This window comes from Mauremys mutica, unplaced genomic scaffold, assembly GCF_020497125.1.
Source record: "Mauremys mutica isolate MM-2020 ecotype Southern unplaced genomic scaffold, ASM2049712v1 Super-Scaffold_100198, whole genome shotgun sequence".
Classification (NCBI taxonomy): domain Eukaryota; kingdom Metazoa; phylum Chordata; order Testudines; family Geoemydidae; genus Mauremys; species Mauremys mutica.
The window spans coordinates 874,248-895,301 of NW_025423285.1; the positions used below are offsets into that span (position 1 = coordinate 874,248).

The 21,054-nt window shown below is 53.1% G+C and overlaps 3 non-coding genes across 3 annotated transcripts; 1 reads left to right on the forward strand and 2 right to left on the reverse strand.

Moving 5' to 3' along the window:
• Positions 1 to 634: 634 nt before the first annotated feature.
• On the reverse strand, positions 635 to 708 carry TRNAT-UGU. The gene has a single exon. It is a non-coding gene; the product is annotated as a tRNA-Thr (tRNA).
• A 1,492-nt stretch (positions 709 to 2,200) lies between these two features.
• On the reverse strand, positions 2,201 to 2,282 carry TRNAS-GCU. The gene has a single exon. It is a non-coding gene; the product is annotated as a tRNA-Ser (tRNA).
• Positions 2,283 to 4,580: 2,298 nt separating this feature from the next.
• TRNAS-UGA lies at positions 4,581 to 4,662 on the forward strand. The gene has a single exon. It is a non-coding gene; the product is annotated as a tRNA-Ser (tRNA).
• Positions 4,663 to 21,054: the final 16,392 nt, after the last annotated feature.

Genomic DNA, 21,054 nt, shown 5'->3' on the forward strand with positions numbered 1-21,054 from the left:
GGTGTGTTAATGGCAGTGTAGACATAATGCTAGGCTATGTCCACACTGCAATGAAACACCCAGCGCTGTCCCGTGCCAGTGCAGGCTCCCAGGCTAGGGCCGTGGGGTGGTAAATTTGCAGCGTAGACATCTTGGCTCAGGCTCAATACCGGGTTCTGGGAGCCCTCAAGGGTGGGAGGGAGTTTAGGAAGCAAACAAGGTAAAATGGCAGTGGAGTGTTACCCTGGACTCAATGGCATTTCTCCATTGGTCTGTCTGCTTTGGGGCAGGGACAATAACACGTCCTGCTGCATTCGTTATTTCAAAGGGCGGTTTAGGATTTTCATTCTCGCACACGGTGCACAAAGCAGGACTCAACCCTCGGTGCAAACTAAATGAGCTGCCCACAGGTTCTGGCAGCCACAACGAGCCATTTGGTGTGAGAGCCCAGACCTGACCCTGTCCCAGAGGAAGCAGGATCATCTGTGACAGGCTGGAACACTGACCTATCAGCTCTTAACTCCCAAACTTTCAGTAATTCTGTTATCTGTGCCTGTGAGTATAATTTAAACAACTATACTAGGCTGGACCAAAGAGCTCGGTGTTTTGTCCTCCCACAGTAGCCAACACCAGGTTGCCCAAGAGTTAGTCAACAAGGCACCACTGGGAATTGAACCCAGCATCTCCTGTTTACAAGGCAGGCGCTTTAGCCAGCTAAGCCATGGTGCCTGCCTGTGGCAACAACACAGTGTCTGCCCACACCTGACTCCCTGTCATCCCCACTGGGGCCTGAAAAGCTTTGCTTGTGTTTGGATTCTGCAAAGCAGAGGAGCAGGTGAGGTTTTCCTTGCAAGCTGTGTGTGTGTTTGTGTGTGTGAATCTTTGGCCAGGTCTGCACTACAAGGTTACTTCAGCATCATTATATTGCTCAGGTGTGTGAAAAACACACAACGCTCCCTCGGTCGGCAGTTTTTGGCTGGTGCACACACTGCAATGCCATGTCTGGCGACAAAATTGCCCTGTTTTGGTGACAAAATAAAACCACCTTGACGAGAGGCCTAGAGCTTTTTGCAGCAAACTTAAAGTGACAAATTGTCAGTGTAAATGCTGCTGGTCATTATATCACCATAACTGGCCTCCACCAGTATCCCACCATGCCTGCCGTGAACTCGCCTGCCCTGCATTCCTGCTACAGAGGCTCGGCCCCTCCCCTTTCATAGCTCCAGAAAGTTCTGACAGCTGAGCCACTATCTACACCGGGATTAGGTTGATAGAACTGCATTGCCAGCCTAAGTAATGTAATTACACCAACCTAATTTCATAGTGTAGACCTGTCCAAAGAATCACACCCACACCTTGGGAGCAAAACTTCACCTGCTCCTCTGCTTTACAGAAGCCAAACACAAGCAACACTTGTCAGGGCCCAGTGGGGACTGGCAGAGAGTCAGGTATGGGCAAACACATTGCTTTAAATAACAGCAGGTACCATGGTTTGGCTCGTTAAAGCACCAGCTTTGTAAACAAGAGTTCCTGGGTTCAACTCCCAGTGGTACCTTGGTGAGTGGCTTTTGGGGCACCTGGTATGGGCTACTGTCAGAAGACAAGATTCAGAGTTAGATGGACCTATGGTTTAAATTACACTTGCAGGCACTGATAATAGAGTTACTGAAAGTTTGGGTGTTAAGAGCTGATAGGTCAGTGGTCCAGTACCCTCAATGTGGTTTTAGCTGGAAACACACCTGGAGGACAAAGACTGAACTGAACTGATTCAGAAATCAGAAGAGAATAATAACAATAATACTTTCAAACTCTCCCCAAACAGATTAGTATTGGTTTTTCAGTTTGGGGAATTTTGTTTTCTCAGTCAGACCTTGCCAAGGGAAGCAGGGAGAAAATGTTTGAGTTGCCTCCTTCAGAACAGCTTGGCCTAGACACTAGCTCTGGTTCACTGCTCTGGCCTTGCTCGGGTTGAGGGTATTTTAATAATTTGGGCAGGTCCCAGGGTGTTTGGAGGAAATGACGAGGATGTTCCCTTTTGAGATAAAAATTAAGAAATACAGGACTAGAAAATTTTTCTTTTTTTAAGAAATCTGGAATTTAGACATTTTATTTAAAGCAAGAGAGTTCTGAGTTTCTGAGAAGGTTTTTGTTTGCAAGAAGCAACATTGTACCAAAGGGGGACATGGTTGTCTACAAAGGAGGAGTAATGACTAAATGCATCCGATGAGGATGGGATTTGAACCCATGCATGCAGAGCACAATGGATTAGCAGTCCATCACCTTAACCACTCAGCCACCTCATCTGAGCTGTCACAAAGCAGCCAGGAGGCGAAATCTAAGGCTAGCAGAGATAGGGACAAAAAGGAGTTTCTAAACACTAAGCGGAAGCAGAGGCTGAATGAGCTCCCCCCTCACATCTAGTGAGGAGCTGGGGGAAAGACTTCAGGAACAGATCGTGTTTGCACAGACACACCTACTTTGCCTAGCTATGCAGCATGATGGGGCCGCTTTCCCAAAATGATCAGAAGAACAAGAGCCACATCCAGCTGCAGTTCAGGAATCTGATGACCAAAGAGCCAATAAATGTTCTGAGGGCTGGTATAAAATGCCTTCTAGTGAGCTATTGAACAAGCTCAACCTGTTTAGCTTATCAAAAGAAGATTGAAAGGTGACTTCACTGAAGTGTTGAAGTGCCATATTGGAGAGAAAAGATTGGATATTAAAGGGCTCTTGAATCTAGCAGAGAAAGGCATAACAAGCCCCAATGGCTGGAAGGTGAAAAGAGACAAATTCATATTACAATTAAGGCACAAATAGTCAACACCGAGGATGATTCACCACAGGAACAATCTCCCAAGGAAAGTGGTGGATTCGCCATGTCCTGATGTGATTTCTAATCTTAGCTGCCTTTCTGGAATGTGTTTGCTCCAAAAGTAGCTATTGTGTCATACAGGAGGCCTGTGATATGCAGGGGGTCAGATTAGATGCTCTAATGGTCTCTCCTGGCAATAAAGTCGACTACTTTCTGAAAAACTGAGTGTAGCATTGGGAGCAGCGTCTGACGTTTTCCTGTCTAGCTGGCTTGCTGCCTAGAACGAACGCTCCTTGAGTGGGGTGATCCAAGGGAGTAGCTCAAACCTCCAAAGTGCCTGGCCAGGGGCAGGACATTAGCACAGCAAGGGAGGGGTGTGGCAGTGACATCACAAAGGCTTTTTGCAGGACCTCAGACTATTAGTCAAAGGTAGTGGGGGGGTGGTGACCTCACAGAGAGATGCTGACATCAGCCAGGCAGGACAGGAGTGAGCGGCCAGGGAAACCTCAGAGACCCCTGTGGCTTTGCTTCAGCAAGTCTCCTTCTCGAGGTCTCTCTTTCAGGACTGAGAGAGTGTTCAGGTTCACGTACGTGAGCTCCAGGAGGAACCTCTTTCGAGTTTTCTCCTTCCCTTTGCCTGATTTTACTAGAAAACAGCCATCCCTGTTTAGAAGGTAAGAGCCTCCTCGAAATTTGAAACCTGTTCAGTCTGATCCATCTGGTGACAGTTGAATTCTAGGCATGGAAAACACGAGCTTAAGGAGGCAGAATTTTATTCTGCACCTGGGATTTTTTCCCTTAAAATCACTGGGGTCATTAGGGTTTGTCCTTTTTGTTTCGCCTTTTCCTCCATCCATCCCTTCCTCCTTTCTCTTTGTCTCTTGCTTCTTTTGTTCTTTCACCTGTTCCCCTCTGAACACCAGGAGCTCTGTGTGTGTGTGTGTGTGTGTGTGTGTGTGTGTGTGTGTGTTGCGGGGGAGTGCTCGGCAGCTCCCATTGTGGGAGGTCCACCCAAAAATGTGGGGCTGAAATAGTGCTCGGGCAGTGATCCCCACTGGTGACCTGGGCCATCCTTTGGTCTCTCTGGTGAGAACCCTCAGCCTCCCGTCCTCAGTCTCTACCCTGATTGGCTGAGCAGGGGGTTATTGACAGGGAGGAGACTCAGGTCCTTGTTGTTCTCTTTTAAGACCAAGGAAATAAGTCATAACCTGTTATATGTTGACAAATTTTGCTGCATTAATTGTCCCTGAGCAGTTCATGATTCTCTCTAACATTGCAGTTCTCCTCAAATACTTGCTGAATAATTACTGTGCACTGTTGTTGGTCTGGAGCTCATCTGAGAGCACTTTATTCAGGTCATTCAGTGTTTGAAATTTACGATCTGATGGTTAGTATGAAAATCAGGGCTCTTGGGTCCTATTCCCAACTCTGCCACTGGCTGGCTGTGTGACCTAAGACAAGTCAATTCTCCTTTCTCAGCCTTGGCTTCTCCCTCTTTCAAGTAGGGATAATAATGATCCGCTCCTATGTAGCTCAAGGTGGGTGGAGGATGGGGATGCATTGGAGAGCGTCACTAGGAGTATCAGAGGGGTAGCTGTGTTAGTCTGGATTTGTAAAAGCAGCAAAGACTCCTGTGGCACCTGGCTAAGCAAACAGAACAAACCCCAAATCCCCCCTGTGCTTTGGGAGCCAGGTTTGCGGTGAGAATTCTCTAGTTCAGATGACTTCACACCTGGCCATTGGGATTATTTACCAGTTTCTCTGGCATTGGGGCAGTTTTGTGCTCACAGCTGTGATGGCCGAGTGGTTAAGACGTTGGAGTTGAAATCCAATAGGGTTCCCCTGTGCAGGTTCGAATCCTGCTCAGAGCAAGGCCTGTGCTGTAGCCAGTCTCTTACCCGGGGAATACCTATGTACAACCCCCTGAGACATTCTCAATTGTCTCCCCACCCCAAGTAAATCCTGTTCTGCTCCTTTCATAGAGATCCCTGGGACACCACCTCACACTGTGTCCCTGAGGGGTCAGGCAAACTCTCAGCACCTGAAGCCTCTACCACTCACCTGGTGCCCCATAGATCAGCCATAGCCCTGGTTCTGCTCCTCTCTCTAGAGTGCGAAAGGAGCCAAGTCAGCGACGCTATGGGGCTGCAGAACCAAGAGAGAAAAATATAGGTGCTCAGTGCCCACTGGCAGCCAACTCCCCCTCCCCTACAGGCCTTGCTGACAAGCTCCTCCTCTTCCCCTTCAGCACCGATCAGCTGTTCAGTGGGGTGCAGGAGGAGCTGGGCGGGGAGAGGGAGGAGCAGAGACAGGAAGAGGTGGGGGAGGGACAGGGGTTGGGGGAAGGGGTGGAGTGGGGGCAGGGCCTGGGGAGGAAAGGGGGGATTTGTCCCAGACCCTGGATCCCTGTATTACAGTGACAATAGAAGTGACCAGCCTTGCGGGGGAGGCTGAGGGAGTTCGGCACTCACCAGGTCTCTTCTCTCCCCCACGGTGAGCCAGACACTGCTCTCTCCTGGCTCTCACTCTAGCAGCTGGACGCCAAGGAGCCATTTCCCCACAGGAAGTGCATTGAGTGCCCCTGTGGTGCTGGGGCTGCTGCTGCCTGTGGGGCTGGCAGGGGGGCTGATGTCTGCACAGACTCTCAGTTGCCAGGCCGGAGGGGGCACTTGGGACCTTACCAGACTGGCTCAGTGAAGACGGGGGGTTGACAGAGCAATACAGACGCTCTCCAGAGCACGGAGCAGCATCCGCCCATGCAGCCAGGCAATGAGCATTTCCCACAGCCTGGAGCTGAGGGGGAGGCGGCAGCTGCTGTTCCAGCTCCTGGGTGACAGGCCCTGTCAGCCAACAGCCACTTCTTACTCCCCACAGCTAAGGGCGTCGGGTTCCTCCGGTGGGGGTGTGGAGCAGCCGTTCGTTTTCCTGTCCTTTTTCTGTGCAACTGCTGACAAAAACATCCCAGACAGAGAAGCAACAGGCCAAAATACTACCATGTATCTGCCAAAGTATTTCAGTTGGGAGAGTGTTAGACTGAAGATCTAGAAGTCCTTGGTTCAATCCCAGGCTTTGGCAGACCCTTTAATCTCTCTTTGTGCAGGGGTGGCTTGTTGTCTGGGAGCACAGCAGTGTCTGCACCCAAGGTGAGTTCCTCAGCTTGGGCTCTGCAGTAGGAAAACATAGAATGGGCTTCTGCCCCTAGTTGGCCCACCTGACCTTTAACAAGGAGAGATGGGAGCTGTCTTTCCCAATGTGGCAGGAAGAGAGTGAGGAAGGGCAGCCCTCAGGAATGGTGCCAGAGAGCTGCTGGGCAGTGACAGGCAGGGATTGGGGATGGAAGCTCCTCTGCCCAGCTGAGCAAGGGCAGTACCAGGGAAGGGGCATCTGTAAAAGTGACCCAGCAACACCTCTCCTCCTCTGGGCACCTGGAGCAGAGGCGGCTGGTGCTGATGGCTCCAAGGGAAGGCTTAAAAGCCACAGAGCAACTGAGGTCAGGGCTAGAGGAGGGCAGGACCATGCCTATGTGTGGCCTTCAGACAGGCACAAAAACTCCCAGCCAGGCTGCTCCCTGCCATGCCAAACCCCCACTGAAGGTCGCCAGCATGCGGGGCGGCTGCTGATGCTCTGTGGCCAATATCACAAGATGGTAGGAAAGCAGGGCCACCCCCCTGGTGGGGCCTCTTACCATTCCCACTCCAGGTGCTCACTTTGGCAGTGGGGCAGGAGATTTTACCCCAAGAGGCTTTTCCCCAGCTGGCGAGAAGCAGAGAAACACCCAGGCTCCCAAGGCGCTATGTAGCAACCCCCTCAAGCACAGGGACAGGCGCACACTTGGAAGAGGGAAACTGCTCCACACGCTAGCCTGGGCAGCCGCCCATTTTCTTTGGCAAGTCAGGAATGGCAAAGGCGAGACTGGAAGCACCTGGGGCTCATGTCCCAGCCTTTGTGACGTCCACCCCCCAACTCCTTCCCGGGGCTCTAGCTGAAGCCAGAGCATTGGCCGGAGCGGCCAAGAAGAGGTTCCAGCCCTGCAAGGAGCAGGACGTTCAGCCCAAAGGTAAAACTGCACAAGCACAACCACGAAGGGACTCGAACCCTCAGTCTTTGGATCCACACTCAGACACCTTATCCATTAGGCCACATGGTAACATGAGAAAAACGCCTCAAAAGCACTTCTTTGGAAAAGGCGACATTGTGTTTCTCAGGTCATCTGCTGAGGGGGGCCGAGACTCTCTGGGCACAAGAAGTCGAGTGCCCAGTGACACGTGAGACTTAATTCTATGGGTCTAGGTGAAGGGTTTTTACAGGGAGGCTCAGGCCTGGGGGATTGGGGTGCAGCGGACGGACCGGCTGTCTAGGTGTGGAGATGTAGTCGCACTGAGGCACAGGAGGGAGGAGGAGGAGGAATCCTGCTGACAGGCAGTGGCTGTGCAGAAAAAGAGGAGGGGTTCCTGGGACTTTTTTTGCCTCTCTTTTGCCTGCCTGCTCACTCTTGTGCTGAACGGTGAAGATGCTCTTAACAAGCCCAGGTAGCTCACCTGGTAGCACATCAGGCTCTTAATCTGAGGATCCAGGGTTCAAGGCCCTGTCTGGGCACTCAGCTTTTAAGTTGCCTTGTGTGCCAGGAGCCAAATGATTCCTGGTGCTGTTCACAGCCACACAAGGATTCCCAGAAGCTGTGGCCATTTCCTGGAAAGATTCCTTTCCTCAGGAATCAGGAGAGAGGCCACATCCACAGGAGCAGGCCTGGAACATGCAGTCTCTGGCTGGCAGGAAGCGCTGTGGGGCCAGGTGCTGAGAAAGCCCAGAGGGGGAGCATCAGAGATGAGGGGAAGAGAGACAGAGAAGCAATGAGGACAGAGCACAAGTGTACAGGGGGTTCAGGCCTGGCTATTGTGGGGAACTTCCCTGGTTTATACACGACCCTGGTGCAATTGGCTGGAGAAAGGATCTGAGCTCTTACCCAGAGGCTGCCTGACCCCAAGGACGCTCTTTTACTCTCCTCTGTGGCAGAGACCTCGTAACGCCAACAAGGCTGGGCCCAGGAATCCTGGGGGGTTTGATGACCCCCAATCTTGTCATGATCACTTGAACAGGGCTGCAGTGTCTCCACTCTGGGCACTTCCCTGACTCGCTCCTCATTGCATGTGCTTCAAGCAAACACCATTTATTACCCAGCAATCAATGTAAAACATAAGGAAAGATGGGAAAGGAAAACACGTCACCCTGTTCTGTGGCGCAGGGAGATCACAACCAGCGTCTCTGGAGTGTCAGGGCAGGTCACAGTCTCTCCCTCACATGTCCCAGGCCTCCTCCCCAGGCCCTGGCTGTGCTGCAGGGACACCACGGGCTGGACACTTGCTCTGGCAGTGGCCACGTGCTCTAGGTGACAGGCCCCTTGTTCCCAGTGTCAGCCCCCATGTAGGGGATATGATCCCCCCACCCCCGAAAGTCTGGCCTGCAAGATCTCTTGATGGGTGGCATCGCCTTGCACTGGGCCTTCTGCCCAGGGTCCCCCTCGCTCTCCCACGCTGCTCACTGCACCCACCTCCAGCCCCAGTGCTGCTGCGGCTCTGCCTCCAGCTCCCTGGGCTGCTCCTCTGGCTCCGCTTGCTGCAGCTCTTCTCCCAGCACAGATCTGCTCTGGTTCTCCCTGGCTGGTGCAGCTCTGCTCCCCGGCTCTTCTCGGGCTCCTGCTCTCTCCTTAGCTCCGCCCCACTCTGGCCCAGGCAGTTCCAGCTCCCACGGAGGATGGGACCCCCTGGCCTGGTGACTCCCTCATTACACTGCCTGGCCTGTCAGTGCGGCTAACTTGGAGCTTTGGCCTCTCCCCATTGCCCCTGGGGACTGTCAGTCTCAGGGTCCTGATTTCCCATTGGCCCTTCCCCCTTCTATTGGGACTGGGAACTAGCCAACCAATCCCCCACTAAGTTTTAGTAAGGGGCCAACTGTCCCTTACATGAGCCAGCCCTGTGAGGGTCACTGATGTGCAGAGAAAGCAGCACAAGCTGGTCCCATGGTGTAATGGGCAGCACTCAGGACTCTAAATTCTCCAGTCTGAGCTCAAATCTCAGTGGGACCTTGTGTGGGTTTGTGGTGAAGCCCTGGAGCTCACAGTGCTCAACTTCCCTGTCTCCAGCTGTGCAAGAGCAAATCTTTCCCCTCCTGCTGGGTGACTTGCCCACTGGAGCCAGGTCTTGGGTTGTGAAAGGCCAAAATTGGTTGGGGCTCTAGAACTTGTGACCCTGATGCCTGTGGTTTGACTAGGTGGTTGGGATTCTTGCTGCTTCACATGAGGCCCACAAGTTTGGCCATTTTGCTTGCAGCCACATGTTACCTCTTGTCCACCGGGCACTTGAAGGAAGGAGGGTCAGGGCTAGGCAGGAGGGAGGCAGAGTCCCAGACTGGAGCCCAGCACCTCTTCTCCTCTGGGCACCTAGAGCAGAGGCGGCTGGTGCTGACAGCTCCAAGGGAAGGCTTAAAAGCTACAGAGCAACCGAGGGCAGGGCCAGAGGAGGAGAGGACCATGCCTATGCATGGACAGCAGACGGCCACAAAGACACTCGGTCAGCCTGCTCCCTGCCATGCCAACCCCCCACTGAAGACGGGCTTAATCCACTTGCTGATCAGGAGGAAAACTTGTCAAAATCTGTGTGCGAGGAGAACCCGCTTGGCTCGGAAGGGATGAGGAAAAAGAGCAAGTGAAAAAAATAACTTGTGAGAGAGAGAGCGAAAAGAACGTGAAAGGCAGAGAAAGAAATAAAGGGAGAGAAAAAACATTAGAAAAAGAAGGAAAGAAAGGAAGAGCGTGAAAGGTAGAGGGGAAAAAAGAAAGCAAGAACATACAAGCTAGAGAAGGAAAGGAATGAAAAAGAACGAATTAACCACAAGCGCTAGTTGAAGCTGGAATGGGAGAGTCAGAGAAAGGACAGACTGACCCGTTAAGTAAGGTTGCACCCCAGATTCTCCATGTTGGGGGCACAGGCCTCCCATTTCCGTCCTGGCCCTGCTTGGGTTGACCATCCATAGGTGCCTACTGGCCCTCCATGCTCCGTGGAGGGGGAAAGCCCCCCCATACTTCCCCTCGGGACACGGGCTCTCCCCAGTCATGACTCCCTTCCCACACGCTCCTGGGAATGTGGGGAAGGTGGGGGGAAGGCGTGTGCTGAGCAGCACCGTGGGTGTCTCTCTCTGGGGTGAAGGAAGAGGATATTTTTTCTACCAGAAGGAAAGAGCAGGGGGCGGGTGCATTTGTGGAGCCAGGGGGCACACCAGAGAGAGGAAGTGAATGCAGCCCAGCGTGAGCCCAGTGCCAGTTGGAGCTAAGACGCCCGTACCTGGAGGACCATCTCCAGAACCTACCTTGATGGTGCTGTCCATCGCCGCTCCCACACGGAGCTCCCCGCCTAGACCTCCCTGGACGAGGTGAGGTGGTGCATTGGCAAAGGGGGCTGTTTGAGAGAGAGAGAGAGAGAGAGAGAGAGAGTGTGAGTGTGAGGGTACGTCTACACTACGGGACTATTCCGAGTTTGCATAAACTGGTTTTGTAAAACAGATTTTATAAAATCGAGTGCGCGCGGCCACACTAAACACATTAAATCGGTGGTGTGCGTCCATGGTCCGAGGCTAGCGTCGATTTCTGGAGCGTTGCACTGTGGGTAGCTATCCCGTAGCTATCCCATAGTTCCCGCAGCCTCCCCCGCCCCTTGGCATTTCCGGGTTGAGATCCCAGTGCCTGATGGGGCAAAAATCATTGTCGCAGGTGGTTCTGGGTACAGCCTCACCCCTCCCTCCCTGAGCAGCAGACAACCGTTTCGCGCCTTTTTTTGCTTGGTGAACTGTGCAGACGCCATAGCACAGCAAGCATGGACCCTGCTCAGCTCCATACCGCAATCGTGAATGTTTTAAACACCTCGCGCACTCTCGTGCAGTCTATGGTGAACCAGGACCTTCAATCCGAGGCGAGGAGGAGGCGGATACGGCAGCGCGGCGATGACAGTGATGAGGACGTAGACACAGAATTCTCTCAAACCGCGGGCCCCTGCGCTTTGGAGATCCTGATGGTAATGGGGCAGATTCTATCCATTGAACGCCGATTTTGGGCCCGGGAAACAAGCACTGACTGGTGGGACCGCATTGTGTTGCAGGTGTGGGACGATTCCCAGTGGCTGCGAAACTTTCGCATGCGTAAGGGCACTTTCATGGAACTTTGTGACTTGCTTGCCCCTGCCCTGAAACGCCATAATACCAAGATGAGAGCAGCCCTCACAGTAGAGAAGCGAGTGGCGATAGCCCTGTGGAAGCTTGCAACGCCAGACAGCTACCGGTCAGTCGGGAATCAATTTGGAGTTGGAAAATCTACTGTGGGGGCTGCTGTGATGCAAGTAGCCAAAGCAATCACTAAGCTGCTGCTACGAAAGGTTGTGACTCTGGGAAACGTGCAGGCCATAGTGGATGGCTTTGCTGCAATGGGATTCCCTAACTGTGGTGGGGCGATAGATGGAACCCATATCCCTATCTTGGCACCGCAGCGCCAGGGCACCCAGTACGTAAACCGGAAGGGGTACTTTTCAATGGTGCTGCAAGCACTGGTAGATCACAAGGGACGTTTCACAAACATCCACGTGGGATGGCCAGGGAGGGTTCATGACGCTCGCGTCTTCAGAAGCACTACTCTGTTTAAACGGCTGCAGCAAGGGAATTACTTCCCAGACCAGAAAATAACAGTTGGGGATGTTGAAATGCCTGTCGTTATCCTGGGGGACCCAGCCTACCCCTTGATGCCATGGCTCATGAAGCCATACACAGGCAGCCTGGACAGTGGTCAGGATCTGTTCAATTACAGGCTGAGCAAGTGCAGAATGGTGGTGGAATGTGCATTTGGCCGTTTAAAGGCGCGCTGGCGGACATTACTGACTCGCTCAGACCTCAGCCAAACCAATGTCCCCTATGTTATTACTGCTTGCTGTATTCTCCACAATCTCTGTGAGAGTAAGGGGGAGACCTTTATGGCGGGGTGGGAGGCTGAGGCAAATCACCTGGCCGCTGATTACGCGCAGCCAGACACCAGGGAGATTAGAAGAGCACACCAGGAAGCGGTGCGCATCAGAGAAGCTTTGAAAACGAGCTTCATCAATGGCCAGGGTACAGTGTGACTGCTGTGTTTGTTGATGAACAGCCAACCCCCTTGATTGACTCAGTCCCTGTAAGCAACTCCCCCACCCCCTTCGAGTACAGCTTACTTATGCAAATAAAGTCACTCTCATTTAAAAAGCATGAATTCTTTATTGATTCATTATAAAAAGAGATAGAGAAGTAAGGGTGTGGTTTGGGAGGAGGATAGGAGGGATGGAGAAGGCCATTAAAAAAAATTCACAGTAACGACAGCCTTCTGGTTGGGCTGTCCACGGGGGTGGAGTGGGCGGGTGCACGGAGCCTCCCCCCATGCGTTCTTACACGTCTGGGTGAGGAGGATGTGGAACATGGTGAGGGATGAGGGTGGTTATACAGGGGCTGCAGCGGCACTCTGTGATCCTGCTGCCGTTCCTGAAGCTCCACAAGACGCCGGAGCATGTCAGTTTGATCACGCAGCAGCCCCAGAGTTGCATCCCGCCACCGCTGATCTTCCTGCCGCCACCGCTGATTGGTCTTCCTGCCGCCACCTCTCATCTCGGTTGTCCCTCCTGTCCTCACGTTCATCCCTCCTGTCCTCATGTTCACTGGCCTCTTTCCTGTAATTTGAAACCACGTCCTTCCACTCATTCAGATGAGCTCTTTCATTGCGTGTAACTTCCATAATATCCGAGAACATCTCATCTCGCGTCTTCTTTTTCCTCCGCCTTATCTGTGCTAGCCTTTGGGATGGAGGAGGGATGGTTGAAAAATTTGCAGCTGCATGAGGGAGATAAATATTTAGAAAGATACATTTTACAGAACAATGGTTATACTCTTTCACAGTGAAAAGCAGTATTCACCTAGCACATGTGATTTCCCTACAAGGTCGCATTTTTCATCTTAATAGTGAGTGCCTGCAGCTCTGGAGTTACAGATCTCTCAGACACAGGTCCAGGCATCAGAATTCAGCTTGCATGCGGCCATGGTAAGCCACTGTCTTTCGGCTTCTGCAGTGATTTACCCCTCCCCCCAACGCATGGCTAATACCACGCTAGCTCCCTGCTAATCAACACCCTTCCCACCCCCCACCCCCTGCGTGTCTGGTACCTTGGGGAAGATCGCCGGTGACCAAACACAGAAAAGATCATCGGCATTTCACTCCTCCCCTCCCCCCGCTTCGCTACGTGCAGGAAAGTTTTTTTTTAAGCTGATGCATTCCACGAACCCAGTAGAAAAATGGCCACCCCCCTTACTTAAATTCCTGATTTTTAAACAGGTTATCCTGAACGATATCACTTTGCTGAGGATAACAGAACAAGATAAAGAACGGATGCTTCTTGAATGCCAGCAGTCACCGGGACCATACGCTGCTATGCTTTGCCACGCAATGATACCTGATTACTTGCTACATGCATGGCGTGGTAAAGTGTCCTACCACGGTGGGTGGAACAAGGCTGCCTTGCCCAGAAACCTTCTGCAAAGGCTTCTGGAGTACCTACAGGAGCGCTTCATCGAGATGTCCCTGGAGGATTTCCTCTCAATCCCCGGACATGTTAACAAACTTTTCTAAGTAACTATACTGTCTGCGAATGCATCCCAAGTCCTCAGGGCAAATCAATCATTAAAAAAGGCTTGGTTAAAAAAACAATGTTTGCTATTTGCAAAGGTACACTCACCAGAGCTCCCTTCCATGGCGTCATTGTCTGGGATAGTGGCTTGTGAGGGCTGGGAGGACGGTAATTCCGCTTGTGAGGGCTGGGAGGATGGTAATTCCGTCAGGGTGATAAAAAGCTCCTGGCTGCTGGGGCTCACGGAGTGCTGTGTGCTCTCTGCTAGGTCTTCCTCCTCTTCTTCATCTTCATCTTCCCCGTCTGCATAATCCTCAGCCATGGAAGAGATTACAACCCCCACCTCGGAATCCACGATCAGGGGTGGGGTACTTGTGGCGCAGTCCCCTAAAATTGCATGCAGCTCAGCATAGAAGCGGCATGTTTTTCGACCTGCCCCGGACCTTCCGTTTGCTTCTTTGGTTTTCTGGTAGCCTTGTCTGAGCTCCTTAACTTTCACTCTGCACTGCACTGAGTCCCGGCTGTGGCCTTTATCCGTCATAGCCTTAGAAATTCTTTCAAATACTTTTTCATTTCGTCTTTTGGAACGCAGTTCTGTTAGCACTGAATCCTCTCCCCAGATAGCGATCAGATCCAGTACCTCCCGTGCAGTCCATGCTGGGGCTCTTTTACGATTCTCAGGAGACTGCATTGTTAACTGTGCTGATGAGCTGTGCGTGGTCACCTGTGCTGATGAGATGAGATCTCCACGCTGGGGAAGCAGGAAATGAATTTCAAAAGTTCACGGGGCTTTTCCTGTCTACCTGGCCAGTGCATCCGAGTTCAGAATGCTGTCCAGAGCGGTCACTGGTGCACTGTGGGATAGCTCCCGGAGGCCAATGCCGTCGATCAGCGTCCACACTAACCCTAATCCGATATTTTAATACCGATACTAGCGTTACTCCTCTCGTTAGGGAGGAGTACAGAAACCGGTTTAAAGAGCCATTAAAATCGATATATGGTGCCTCCTAGTGTGGACGGTTGTGGCGTTAAATCGGTTTTGCGCTCCTAAAACCGGTTTAAACGCCTAGTGTAGACCAGGCTTGAGTGTGTCTAATTTTGGGAAGTGAAGTCACAAACTGCTGGGGTTGGTTTCCTGTTGGTGTGAGCTTTTTTGGGGTTTTTTGGTCATCTTCTTGTTTTAGGGCTAGGGCTGGGTGGCTTTTTGTGCTGCCATTGATGAGGGCAGTGGCACAAGGGGCTCAGGGTGGAGAATCGGGGTGAGGGAAGGGTGCACGGGAGGTCACAGGGAAAAGAATCACATTTAGCCCTTGCACGGCAATGGTGGTGCACTCACGCACTGCCACGCCTTCTAGTAGCACGACTATTTATCTGTATAACAGCAGCACCTACAGAGACCGGCACACAATCAAGGCCCCCATTGTGCCGGGGGCTGCACAGACACAGAGACAGTCCCTGCCCCAGCTGAGATCAGGCCCCGTTGGCCCAGGCGCTGCCCAGACACAGCGAGAGACAGGCCATGCCCCAGAGAGTTTACAGGCTCCACATCCAAAAAGTGGGAGGAGAAACAGAGGCCCAGTGTCACACAGCAGCACTGAGAGTAGAACCCAGGAGTCCTGGCTCCTCCTGCTCTAACCACTAGTCCCCACTCTGCTCCCAGAGTTCGGGACAGAACCCAGGAGTCCTGGCTCCCTAAAAGGGAGGGAGTGGGGTCTAGTGGTTAGAGGAAAGGAAGATGGGTGTCAGGACTCCTAGGTTCCAGTCCCAGCACTGGGGTTAGAGTGGAGTCTCGTACGTTAGCACAGGTGGGGCTGGGAGCCAGGACTCCTGGGTTCTTCCCATCCCCCCCTCTGCCCGAACCATCTTGCACAGCAGGAGGGGGCTGGGCAGGAAGTGGTGATAGGGTGAAAACTACCAAGAAATGCAAATCCTCAAAGGAGCCTGTGTCAGGAACCACGGCCCCCTTACCACCTCTAACCCCCGCCCCTTGGCTGGCACTGGATCGTGCCCCCTGTGCCCCCAATCCACCCCCTCTGAGCCCTGGGGGGCAGGGAATAGCCATGCTGCTGGGCCCCCCATCCAACTGAAGTATTCAGTGTCGCAGTGACCCAAGGTGTGTGCACAGAATGGGGATGGTGGGTGGGTGTATAGACTGATTTTTGCATGTGTTTGTGTGGTTTTTTGCAAGGGTTTTGTTTGTGGGTGGGTGATTACAGCTGTGGGGGTTGTGTTTGAGGATGTTGGCTGGATTTGTGTGGGTGTATGTGTATATTTGTAATTGTGTGGGTGGGTGGGTGGATGCATATATGTGTTTGTGTATGTTTGCAGTTGTGTGTTTCTGTGGGTATGCATGCTCTGCTGCCCTCTGCCGGTGCAACAACCGTTTCTCTGTATGTCACAGCCCCCATACTGTTGACCCCAGTGGTGATTTCCCCATCTTACAAGGGCTGGCTGGCCTGACACTTCTCCCCTCTGTGGAGTGCGGCAGGGGCTGCAGCTCACCCCCTGTGGGGCAGGAGGGCCCAGGTGTGGGGCACTGGGCTCCGATGCACCTGGAGAGCAGCTCAGATGAGGTGGGGCAGGGCGTGTGGTGTCCGTTCTGTGTTGCCTGGTGCTGGGCCATTGCACAATCCCCAGCCACGCCGCACAGCGCACCCCGAGAGGGAGTGGGGGGCCAAGCAGATGATCCAGCACGAGGGGGGAGAGGATATGTGGTTGGGGGGAGGAAAGGCCTTGGGCCACACTGGGGGAGTGCAGAGCAGGGGTGACACCCCAGAAACCTGCCGCAAAGGGATGGACAGGTGGGCTGGGTGGATAGAAGAAGCAGCAGGACTAAAATCTAAAAGGGGAGTGTGGGGTCTAGTGGTCAGAGGGGGGGAGGGGGGTTGGTGGTCAGAATTCCTGGGTTCTATCTCCAGCCCTGGGAGGGGAGTGGGGTCCAGTGGTTAGGGTGTGTGTCAGGGGGGAGCCAGGACTCCTGGGTTCTCCCTGGCTCTGACTCTCTCTTGTGCAATCCCTCGGCAGTTACCCAACTCACCAGCATGTGGGAGCGAGGGGCTGGGGCCGGGTTGCGACATGGCCCAGTGTCCCGTACTGCCCCTTTGTTACCCAACCCCGGGGCAGGGTGGGGGATGGCCTGGGAGACCCGCTAAGAAAGGCGCTTCTGGTGGGTCTGTGTGTGGGTCACGCTGCCCCCTGCTGGATAGACCCCCCTCTAGGTCAGACCCTGGGAGCCCAGCCACCTCTGTCGCCACAGCCATGTCTATTGGTCTCCTGGAAAGGTCCATTCTCATTGGTAGCTGTCCAGTGGCAGTGAGTTCCACAGGCCTCGGCACACGCTGTGTGGGGCAGGAGGTCCTTGTGTTGGGAGCAGTGGGAGTGAACTGTGTGCGGTTGTGTCTCTGAGCACAATTGTGAATATTCTGGTTTGTGTGTGATTGTGAGTGTGGCTGGGGGTGTGATTGTTTCTCTCTTTGGGGGTTGGACTAGCATGTCCCACTGGGTGTGTTGTGTGTGAGTGTTCTTGGGATTGTGTGAGTCCCTTTGTGCGTCAATGCCAACACACACACAAACACACACAGACAGAGCTGGGCTCAGCCCCACGAGCAGAGGACAGCAGGGACACACACAATTTCCCATCACGACCCGGCACAGTGCTGGTGCCCCCACACGGGGGTGGGCAGTGACTGGGCGGGGGCAGATGTGCTGGATTCAGAAGGAAGCACTTTGGGAAAATTCAGTCACGGCCCTTAGCAGAGCTGGGACACATACCCAGTGACCCCTGCACCACCCTGGGAGGGGAGTGGGGTCGAGTGGTCAGAGCAGGGAGGGGGCTGGGCACCAGGACCCCTGGGTTCTATCCCTGGCTCTGGGAGTGGAGAGGGTCTAGAGCAGGGGGACTGGGAGCCAGGACTCCTGGGTTCCATAGGGGGGACTGTTTTTTCTTGTGCTTCCCTCCCTAGAGATCCCAGCCCAGCCCCCTAGTGGAGAGTGAGTGGGAGCGGGGGAAGTTGCTCTCCCACTTCAGAAACATGATTCAAACCCCGCCCCAATTGGCTGTGACATCATGGAACCCCCCCTCCCCACAGCAAACAGTAGAAGTCCTGCCCACCAGAGAAGGGGGGCTCTAATTGCACCCACAACAAGCCCACTCATGGTTGCAAAGAAACGCCACACAACCCCCTGCTAGGACAGGATCTGCTGCTCCCACCACTTTCCATGAGCTGCTCCCCACCAGGCACCACACCCCATTCACACGCCTTTGGTCACTATGTAGCTCAGTGGCAATCACTGCCCCGAAGTGACTCCGGTGCAGGCACCCACAGCACGAACTCCCCACACCGGATTCTGTCCACATGCAGAGAATTCTCTCTGCCGGGCTCATCTCGGTGCTCTCCGTCCTGCCGCCAGACACTGCTCATCTGCATAACCCCGCCCATGGACACGCGACACCTTCCGTCGTTTTGGTCTCCAGCGAATGAGTTGCCTGCGGGGAGTGAGCACGTCACTGCATGTCACAGCCCCAGCGCATGTCACAGCCGCCGGGCGGGGATTGTCTGTGAGCCCCGTGCTGGGGGCGGGGCTTCAGGGAGAGACCCAGCCCCATAGACAGCCTGGGGCAGGGAGATATTGGGGGAAGGGATGAGGGGCATGGGTGGCAAGTTTGTAGAAATTTTGTTGGTGCCCAAAACCCGCCCCCCCAACTCTGCCCCCCCAGACTCCGCCTCCACCTGCCTAAGGCTCTGGGAGGGAGTTTTGGTGGGGAGGTCTGGGGTGCAGGTCCTGGGCTGGGGATTAGGGTGCAGGAGGGGTGCAGGGTGCAGGCTTTGGGATGGAGTTTGGGGTTCATGATGCAGGGGGACTAAGAGCTAGGGCAGAGGATTAGGGTGCGGGGGAATGAGAGCTCTAGCTGGGGCTGAGAGGTTTGGGGCATTGAAGAGGCTCAGGGCTAGGGCGGAAGGGCAGGGTAAGGGCAGCCTGCCCTGCCATTAGGGGATGGGGGGAGCTAGGACCCTGGGGCTGCAGACAGCAGTTCTACCGGGAGCTGCTCCGTGTAGGAATGTGCTACACCGGCAGCACAAACAGGCACAGGAGAGGATGTGCCGCTTTCTTTCAGGCAGGGATGTGGCTGGGGGGAGAGATGCATAGGGGAGTGGGGGCCGGGGCCCGATCCAGGCAGGGCCAGGGGAGAGACCCAGCTCCAAATATTGCTGGAGCAGGGCCCCCGGCCCTGAATATTCCTGGTGCCTGAGCACCACAAACGTATATAACCTGCTGCCTATGCTGGTTGTTTTCCTTTTCCTGTGGGACTTTGGGCAAGTTGCTCCCCCCTCTAGGGCTCTGTCCCCAGCAGTCAAATGGGGATTTAATACTTTCCCGCTATTGGAAAGTGCTGGGAGAATCCCCCAGCCAAAGCTGCTCTGACAGTCCTAAGCAGCATCTGACCATTCGAGGTCGGAGCGCACGGCCCAGGACGAGGAGTGTTTGGCTCTGGGGTTTCACTTCAGCCCAGTCTAGAGAGAGGGGCCCAGACATGGAATTTGGCTCAAGAAGACCAAGTCTCCAATTTGTTAAGGGTGTTTTGAATTCCAATCCTGTGCTCCAAAGTGCTTGGTGTCAGTTGCCAATTTTAGAAGCCTGCTCTCCACTCCATTTTCCAAATCATTCATGAAACTATTGACTAGTACCGGACCCCGGACTGATCCCTGCCAGACCCACTAGGTGCACCCTCTCCGTTGGACAGCCAGACATGGAGAAGGGCTCTTGGAGTCTGGGCTTTCAACCAGCTCTGCCCCCACATGACACTGATTGCGTCTAGACCGCATTTCCCTTGTTTGCTTGTGAGAATGTCCTACGGGACTGTGTCAAAAGCCTTAGTAACACCGAGATAGATCCCATCTACTGTTTACCCACCTCCACTAGGCCCGGAACCCTGCCGAAGAAGGAAAGAGGATTGGTTTGGAATGATTTGTTCTTGACAAATCCATGCTCACTCGTCCTAAGCACCAAAGTATCCTGTAGGTACTGCTGACAAACTGAGTGTTTAAGAATGTATTCCAGGATCTCTCCAGCTACGGAAGTGAGGCTGGCTAGTGTGTAAGTCCCAGGGGTCTCTTTGTTCCCCTTTTAAAGATAGGTCCTGTCTTGTTCATGGATGGGAGGATGTTTTTTTCCCAGGGATCTCAGACGAGAACTGGGGCACAACACCTGGTTTGTTAAGGCCACAAAAATGGAGGCAGGAACCTCTTCTCTCCTGCTGACAAAGAACCCCAGGTACCTAAAAGACAGAGACTCACATCCCTGGAAGGGGCTTTAAAAAAGGCAGTGGTTAAAAAGTTTGGCCCTGACTGTGATGTTATTGATATAAATTGGGACCATATAGAACATGGGTTGCAACCAAGGTCCTGTAGTGGCACCAAATCTTAGATAAAGGGGGTCATCTAAGGTGTCTAAGACCAGATTATGGGTTGCTGGTTATAATTATGCTGTCTGTGTGCATGTATCATTTTTAGTTGAAGTTATGAATGTTGGCTCTATGCTGTCTGTATTTCAAGTTTGTGCTGTGCTTCTGGGGGAAGCCTCCCAGACAAGCTGGTGTTAGCTCTGCCTAGCCTGTTTGATGGCCCATTAAGGACCATCAGCTACACAATTGACCCATGGAGAGAAGGCAGACACACCTTGTGACTCAGCAAGGTATGCAGAGACTTGTCCATGTGACTGCAGACTCCATTTTGCTGGGATTTTCCACAGTGAGAACAAAGAGATTCTTACACCTGGAAAAGCCTATATAAGGCTGATGCTGCATCTCCATCTTGTCTTCAATCCTGCTTCTTACCTCTGGAGGGACTTTGCTACAAACTGAAGCTCTACACAAGGGACTGAACGACCCATCCCAGCGGAGGATGTTCCAGAGACTTAATTTGAACCTGCAGTTTACTCCATCACTGCTGCAAGCCTGAACTAAGAACTTTGCCATTACTGTATGTAATTGATTCCATTTAACCAATTCTACCTCTCATCTCTACCTTTTTCTCTTTGTAAATAAACCTTTAGATTTTAGATTCTAAAGGATTGGCAACAGCGTGATTTGTGGGTAAGATCTGATGTGTATATTGACCTGGGTCTGGGGCTTGGTCCTTTGGGATCGAGAGAACCTTTTTCTTTTATTGGGGTGTTGGTTTTCATAACCATTCATCCCCAGGATGAGTGCACTGGTGGTGATGCTGGGAGACTGGAGTGTCTAAGGAAATTGCTTGTATGACTTGTGGTTAGCCAGTGGGGTGAGACCAAAGTCCTTTTTGTCTGGCTGGTTTGGTTTGCCTTAGAGGTGGAAAAACCGCAGCCTAGGGCTGTGACTGCCCAGTTTAAGCAATTGGTCCTGATTTGGCACTCTCAGTTGGGTCCCGCCAGAATCGCTCCATCACACTGACCATTTCTTGTTTCCGCAGACTAGACATTTTAGCAAACTTTAGAATTCCTTGGTGCTAAACTCCGTGAAACTCCCCTTTCTCCTTCACAGAGGGTTTTAACGCCCCTTATCTCACTTAGGCTCAAAACTGCCCAGAGTTCAAGAATTATCCC